Genomic DNA, 9,036 nt, shown 5'->3' on the forward strand with positions numbered 1-9,036 from the left:
AAAACCTCTGCAACTTTTCTGTTAGTAAGTAGTAGGGGCATGGTAAATGTTGAATCAGTGAGTCCCACTAAAGGGTTATCGAGCCTATAGGACTGCCACAGTCGCCTCTCCCAGAAAGTCCATTGTTTCTGAGGACATCACTGACTGTTAGAAAGCACTTCCTTGGGCTGCAGTGATACCTGATTCCCTAAAGTTTCTGTCTGTTGGATTAGAAACAATCTCATGCCTCAGCTATATGATAGCCCTTCAAGTCCATGTATCCTTGAAAGTTTTTCTCTGAAGCTCAGCATCACTAATTCCTTCTGTAATTCCTTGTGTTATTCAACATGGCTTATTCCTCTTTCAGAGGATTAAACGGGCAGAACCCACAAAGAGAGAGGCCAGGGCCTAGAGTTTACCACCCTAGCTGCACATTAAAATCAACTGAGGAATTTCTCAGAAAATAATGATGCCCATATCCCATCCCCAGAGATTTTTGATTCAGTTTATCTGGAGTAGCCAGGCATCAGTATTTTTTAAACACCTGAGTGACTGAAGACTTGGTATTTTAGAGATGTCATTTCTGTCTAATTTGATCTATAGATTCAAATGCAACCTCCATCAAAATCATAGCAAACATTTATTTTAGAAATTGAAGAATTGATTTCAAAATTTGTAAGGAAATGCAGAGTCTAGAATAGCCAAAACAATTTTGGAAAAAAGAGAACAAAGTTGGAGACTTTACACAACATAACTTTAAGACTTAAAGATATTGGTGTCAGAATAGTCAAGTCATTCAATGGAATAGAACAGAGACTTCAGAAATAGGTCTACACATATATGATCCATTGATTTTCAACAAAGATATAAGGCAATTCAGTGAAGGAATTATAGTTTGGGTTTTTTTTTTTTAATTGTTCTGGAACAATGCAGTATTTATATGCAAAAAAATGAACTTCACATCTCTTACCATATGAAACCTTAACTCAAAATGGATCATAGTCCAAACTATAAAACATAAAATTATGAGACTTTTATAAGTAAGATTATAAAAAATCATAATAACTTTGGGTTAGGCAAAGATTCCTTAGATGTCACAACCAAAAGGATTATTCATTTAAAATTTTTGGTAAATTGAACTTCATCAAATTAAGAACTGCTCTTCAAAAGACACTGTGAAGAGAATGAAAAGATAAGCCACAGCCTGGGAGAAAATATTTACAAATCACATATCAGATAAAGGACATGTATACAGAATACATAAAGAACTCTTGAAACTCAATAAGAATGCACACACAAAAATATGGACAAAAGATATGAACAGACATTTCACCAAGGAAGATATTCAGATGGAAAGTAAACACATGAAATATTCTCAAAATCATTTCTTTAGGGAAATGCAAATTCAAACCATAGTGATATGCCTATATGTCCACTAGACTGTTTAAAATACAAAATGCTTGGAGAAGGAAATGTCAACCCACTCCAGTATTCTTGCCTGGAGAATCTCATGGACATGGGAGACTGGCAGGCTACAGTCCATGCAGTTGCAAGAGTCTGACACAACTTAGCGACTAAACCACCACAACCATAAAAAAAGCTGGAGAGGATATAGAAAAACTAGGACCCTCATAACAGTGCTGTTGAGAATGCAAAATGTTGCAGCCATTTTGTAAAACAGTTTGGCAACTTCTTAAAAAGTTAAGCCATATACCTACCTACATATGTACACTCAGCTCCTGAGGTAGATGAAAACATACATCCATACAAAGGCTTGAACATAAATGTTTATAGCAGCTTTATTTGTAGTAACTAAAAGTTAGAAACAACCCAAATGTCCATCAACAGGTGAATGGATAAATATGTTACATGTATGTACAACACAATAATCAGTTCAATTTGGTCACTCAGTCGTGTCCGACTCTTTGTGACCCCATGAATCTCAGCACACCAGGCCTCCCTGTCCATCACCAACTGCCGGAGTCTAATAATACTCAGCAATAAAAGGAATAAACTAATGATAGAAACAACAGGAATGAATTTCAAAATAATTATGTTGAGTGAAAAAACCAGGCAGAAAAATACACACTTTATCATCCCATTTATATAGAATACTGGAGAACTCATAATAATCTATAATGATAGCAAACATTACTTGTTGTCTGGTTATGGGGTGGAGATGGGACAGAGGATAGTATCACAAAGGCACACAAGGAATCTTTGAGGGGGAGGTGTTTCAGTTCAGTCACTCAGTCATGTCCGACTCTTTGCAACCCTATGAACCGCAGCACGCCAGGCCTCCCTGTCCATTGCCAACCCCCAGTGTTTACTCAAACTCATGTTCATGGAGTCGGTGATGCCATCCAACTATCTCATGCTCTGTCGTCCCCTTGTCCTCCTGCCTTCAATCTTTCCCAGCATCAGGGTCTTTTCAAATGAGTCAGTTCTTCGCATGGTGGCTCAAGTGTTGGAGTTTCAGCTTCAGCATCAGTTCTTCCAATGAATATTCAGGACTGATTTCCTTTAGGATGGACTGATTGGATCTCCTTGCTGTCCAAGGGACTCTCAAGAGTCTTCTCCAACACCACAGTTCAAAAGCATCAATTCTTTGGCACTCAGCTTTCTTTATAGTCCAACTCTCACATCCATACATGACTACTGGAAAAACCATCGTTTTGAGGAGACAGACCTTTGTTGGCAGAGTAATGTCTCTGCTTTTTAATATGCTGCCTAGGTTGGTCATAACTTTTCTTCCAGGGAGTAAGCGTCTTTTACTTTCATGGCTGCAATCACCATCTGCAGTGATTTTGGAGCCCCAAAAAACAGTCTGTCACTGTTTCCACTGTTTCCCCCTCTATTTACCATGAAGTGATGGGACCAGATGCCATGATCTTGGTTTTCTGAATGTTGTGTTTTAAGCCAACTTTTTCACTCTCCTCTTTCACTTTCATCAAGAGGCTCTTTAGTTCTTCTTCGCTTTCTGCCATAAGGGTGGTGTCATCTACATGTCTGAGGTTATTGATATTTCTCCCTGCAATCTTAATTCCAGCTTGTGCTTCATCCAGTCCAGCATTTCTCATGATGTACTCTGCATACAAGTTAAATAAGCAGGGTGACAATATACAGCCTTGACGTACTCCTTTCCTTATTTGGAACCAGTCTGTTGTTCCATGTCCAGTTCTAACTGTTGCTTCCTGACCTGCTTACAGATTTCTCAAGAGGTGATTCATATGCTCATTATCTTGACTATGGTGATGGTTTCTCAGGTGTATTCATATGTTAAAACTTATACGTTGATACTTGAAACATATGCAGTTTCTTGTATGCCAATTATACTTCACTAAAGCTCTTGTTTCGCTTTAACATTCCTACCTTGATATACAGAAGTGCAACATAGTAAGAAACAACTGTGTATATAGTCTTACTGTCAGAAAGTTAATAATTGGGCATATTTACTTCCACCCTAATTTCTTTTTTAAAAAATTTTATTTATTTATTATTGATTTATTTGGCTATACCAAGTCCTGGTTGCAGCACACAGGAACTCTCAATTGCAGCATGTGGGATCTAGTTACCTGACCAGGGCTCAAACCCAAGCTCCCTGCATTGTGAGGGCAGAGTTTTAGACGCTAGACCTCCAGGGAAGTCCCCAGCCTAATTTCTTTATAAATATTCTTTTAAAAAATGTCCAAAATAAAATTGTCTATGCAGTTTAAAATATTTCCATGATATGCAGGCAGGGATGAGAACCACTGTGATAACTACTGGTTTCTCACATCTCCAAGAGCAGAGAATACTAATCTTCTGGGTTAGCCGGGAACTGCTTTGGCAGAACTACTATGGCTGCGCCTCCACTCATTCAGTACATAGGTACTGACTGACTCCCTGCCATCCAGTATGCACTGTGTCAGGTGCCTGGATACTGCTGTAAACCAGAAGGGTAACTCTCCTGGCCTCCTAGAGCAAAGGATGGGTGAGGGTTCCATCCCCATCAGAGTGGCCCTGATGTAACTGAGAGACTTATGACTCTCCAGGCTGCTTACTGGGATTCCCAGGTGGCACAGTGGTAAAGAATCCACTTGTTAATGCAGGAGACGCAGGTTTGATCCCTGGGTCGGGAAGATCCCCTGGAGAAGGAAATGGCAACCCACTCCAATATTCTTGCCTGGAAAATCCCGTGGACAGAAGAGCCTGGCAGACTACAGTCCATTGGGTTGCAAAGAGTTGGACATGACCGAGTACACACACACTCTCCACTAGTGATCATGATAATGATGGTGGTGTGTCTACATCTCAGAATTACTGTATTAGGCTGCTCATTACTGGTGAAGGAGTGATGGTTGAAAAAGCACAAAATGGCCACACCTTTTCTACCAGAGAGGAGTTAATATTGTCGGGGGTTTCTCAAGCAGATATATGAACACGTGTGCCCCCAATTTGAGCCAGAAGTGTTAACCTGGCAGGACACTGGCCCTGCCAGTACCACATGCCTTAGTTTTGACTCCTGGTATGAGACTTGATCCAGATGCTGGAATAATCTTGGACTTTCTTGGAGAGCTTGAATCCACATCTTTGGAATAATGTTATTTATACATAGAAGCCTGAGACGTGTGATGGCCAAATTAATGGCCTAGTGCATTTTTGGAGGAGATACAGGACACCTGACACATCCTTTTACCAAACCCTTCGAGGGCCTAGTTCAGGTCACACCCCACAGTCTTACAATAGGGAAGGATTCTCTGCTCTGTCTGGGGCCGGGTATGTTTGCTAGCAGAATAGTCTCCTTCATAAACTGTATCCTGCTGCTTTTCCCTCCAGCTCCTGTAGTTGGCCCCTCTGGCCTCAAACTCACTCTCCTCCCACCTCAAAAAACGCTTACACACCTTTCCCAACCCCTTAATCGTCAGGTTTCAGCTGAAACGTTGTTTCCTCAGGAAAGCCTTCCATTTCCTTCCCAAACGCACTGTCTTTCCTGTTCAATAATTGGGGTTTATGTAGTCCTATTTTAAATATCTACCTCGACTATAAACTTCTTTTGGACAGGGATTTGCCTATCTTCTTTATAATATCATATATCCTCCTTGTCTAATAAATGCCCAGCATTTAGCTCTTCCCATGCATATTTGCTTTAAGTCTTAGTCTAGTTCAGGACTCCTCCTTTTTAGGTAAGCAGCTCTTTCAATCTTCCATTTTTTTACTCACCATGTCCCCCACCCTACCACACCCCAACATGAACCCCAAGAGAAATCTGGGTTAGAAGAGGAATCTGAATGACAAATATAGTACTGGAATCAGAGAAACCATGCCCTTCTGGTGACTCAGCCTTTGTTTCTGGCCCAAGCTTTTCCTCCAGGCTCTTCTATTAGGTCAGATTTTCTCTCCAAGAGGCCTCTTGGTCCTTCTGCCAAACACCTGCGTTCCTTCCCTAGTACATATTCTCCATCAGTACAGTCAGCATTGTAAAGAGGCCATTTCTGGAGGCTGTTAGTGTAGTGTTTGCAGCTTTCTTCACCTCCCAACCCATTTATAATCTTTGAATCCACACTTTCTTGTTAACTACTTGCCAAATCTGCTGATTGCCTGGTTGTTGATAATTCAAAATCACTTAAGTCTGAAAATCTTAAATATTCTTCAAAACCTAGTTGACATTTTGGTGTTTTAGGATCACCCAGAGGTCAGGAAGTCATCACTTTTGGAATCACACATTGGCCCCTGGCTAGCCCTGAAAGCCCTATTATTAAATAACTATTTTTATACTTTTGGGAGGAAAATAATTTTCATGTTATTCCTCTATCAAGGAGATGATAGGATTAGTTTTACATGGAGCCAAAAATTAAAAAATTCTCAGAGTGATTGCTTAATATGTATGGGGTTTCCTTTTGGGATGATGAAAATGTTTTGGAACTTGGTAGAGGTATATGTTATATGAATTTTATATAAATAAAAAAATTTTTTTACCTCAATAAAAAATAGCAATTATTCTCAGGAACATAGAATTTCTCACACAAGGAAAGAATTTCGGTCAGTCATTGCTGAAGTCATAGAATTCCCTGGAGATGTGGCCATCTATGCCCCTCTGTTCCCCACCATCACATTGTCCCCTATAGCATTTGAAGCCAGCTGGATTTAATCTACTACAAAGATTGCATTTTAAAAAATAACTTATAGCAGCAAATTGTTGGCATAGAGGAATAGCCATAATGGAAGCAAACAAAAGTAACTCCTGACTGATCTCTGAATATATCCTTTATAAGAATGTTTTTCTACATAATTTCATTAATCAAAATACTTTTTTGGTGTCACACTTCAGAATATATGAGATAGATTTTGGTTCCATGAAGTTTTAGTCACACCAAATTAACAATATGTGTGTTTTGGATGAATTCCAACAGCTATACTGTTCTCACTGTGAATGAATTCACTTAATCAATAAATAATTTTGGAGAACTTTCTATGTGTCAGTAAAGGTGCTAGGTCAGTCAAGGTGCTAGGAATATAGACATGAATAAAGCATACACCTACTCAAAATTTATGGTCAAATAATCACATTAATTATGTAGATTATCATGTTTCAAATATAGAAAGCTGTATCAGAAGACAAAGGTGAGATTCAGGGCATCAAGAGTCATTGTCATTGTCACTGCCTTATCCTCAGAATATATCTAGCACATCAAAGATACTAGCACATCAAAGAAACTAGCACATCAAAGAAACTCATCAAATGTTTTTTGATAAATGAATGAGGCTTCACACAATTATACACTATTTTCACTGTTTTATGTGGTTGTTCTATAGTACAGTTCAGTTCAGTTCAGTCGCTCAGTCGTGTTCGATTCTTTGCAACCCCATGAATCGCAGCACGCCAGGCCTCCCTGTCCATCACTAACTCCCGGGGTTTACCCAAACCCATGTCCATCGAGTCGGTGATGCCATCCAGCCATCTCATCCTCTGTCATCCCCTTCTCCTCCTGCCCCCAATCCTTCCCAGCATCAAGGTCTTTTCCAGTGAGTCAACTCTTCGCATGAGGTGGCCAGAGTATTGGAGTTCAGCTTCAACATCAGTCCTTCCAATGAACACCCAGGACTGATCTCCTTTAGGATGGACTGGTTGGATCTCCTTGCAGTCCAAGGGACTCTCAAGAGTCTTCTCCAACACCACAGTTCAAAAGCATCAATTCTTCGGTGCTCAGCTTTCTTCATCGTCCAACTCTCACATCCATACATGACTACTGGAAAAACCATAGCCTTGACTAGATGGACCTTTGTTGGCAAAGTAATGTCTCTGCTTTTAAATATGCTATCTAGGTTGGTCATAACTTTCCTTCCAAGGAGTAAGTGTCTTTTAATTTCATGGCTGCAGTCACCATCAGCAGTGATTTTGGAGCCCCCCAAAATAAAGTCTGATACTGTTTCCACTGTTTCCCCATCTAGTACAGCATGACTCAAACCAGAAATGACTAATTTATTGGCTATAATTTGAAAAGGATAATTAATGCTCACCATTCTCAATGTACAGATATCATTTTCTTCAGACTGTCTGCTTTTAATTCATTTATCTTGTTCACATAAGCGGGCTGAGGACCATAGAAAATTCCCTACAGAAAAAAAGCATCCATCCTCCTCCCCATCCCCCTTACTCCCTTCAGTCACCAAATCTCTGTTCTCTGAAGATTCTGACGTCCATACCAACCTCTCTTCCCTGCCAAGGCACTTGGACTTAGTGGTTTAGTTCTGGGCTGATTGCCCTGATTGGGTTCGTAACGCTCCCACTCACAGGCATGGAGTCGCAAAAGAATCAGACATGACTTAGCAACTAAACAACAACAGCAAAACAAAGCAACTTTCACCTCAAGCCTGCCCGAACCTTGGCCAGAAAGTGGTGATGATCTTGTGAGAGTCCTGAAGAACCAGGCTAACACTTTCACTTTTACTTATTTGATGTGTGTGTCTTTTTTTGTTTTTTATAACAGCTTTACTGAGGTATAATTGACATACAAACATTGAGCATATTTAACATGAATAATTGGGTAAGTTTTGACATATTACATTTGACTTCTAGAACCTATGTGTATGTTTTTAAAAAGATTAATACTGCCCAGGAATTAGCAGCTAGGACCTAGCCCAAAACAAAATGAGTTTATACCGTACATTGTAAGACAACGATCAACAATGGCAACAACACGCCTTTTCCAAGATTCCTAAAGCAGATCAAACCAACTGATTTCTCCTGGATCATTACCTCACCCACTCCTCCCACATTTGGACTGTGTATTAGGAAGACTAGAAGGAGGGAGAATTTCAGGCTTGTGAGTCATCCTCCCTTGGGGGAGAAGAGGGAGTCTTCCCCTCCCACCCCAAACCAAGAGGGCAGAGGAGGAGCAGGAAAGGCCAGTAACAGCATAGTATTAAGAGGCTGTGAGATAAAGCATTGAGGGGCCAAGTGGAAAGCTGTGGAATCATAAAGTTGGGGTGACACCTCCTACTTCAGGGATTCCTGCAGTGGGCAGGCCTTACCTCAGAAGAATTCACACACGCACCCTACAAGGAGGGCAGAATTGGACTGTCACACAGAAGCCTTCTTGAGAACAACAAAGTTAACCAGAGAGAAGCAACAACCCATCAAAAGAGGAAGATATCTTTATCCCAGTCACTTGCCTGTCCTGCTCAACATAGCAAAGTTCAACTTTGGAAGAGGAAAGGAGGAGACATCTCAGAACAAGGCTCCCTAATAATCAGGGTCCCAGCTCAGTTCTGCTTTGGGAGACAGGGAAATGAGATTTCAATCGACAGTGAGATTAAAATCTTTAAATAGCAGAGTTTAATGATCAAAATAGGACTTCCCTGTAGCTCAAATGGTAAAGAATTCGCCTGTGATGCAGGAGACCAGGATTTGATCCCTGGGTTGGAAAGACTCTCTGGAGAAGGGAATACTTCTCTACTCCAGTATTCTTGCCTGGAGAATTCCATGGACAGAGAAGCCTGGCGGCCTACAGTCCATGGAGTCTCAAACAGTCAGACATGACTGAGCAATGAACACACACACAATGATCATAATGG

Source organism: Giraffa tippelskirchi, chromosome 4, assembly GCF_054371585.1.
Source record: "Giraffa tippelskirchi isolate mGirTip1 chromosome 4, T2T-mGirTip1v1.2.pri, whole genome shotgun sequence".
Taxonomy (NCBI): Eukaryota; Metazoa; Chordata; class Mammalia; order Artiodactyla; family Giraffidae; genus Giraffa; species Giraffa tippelskirchi.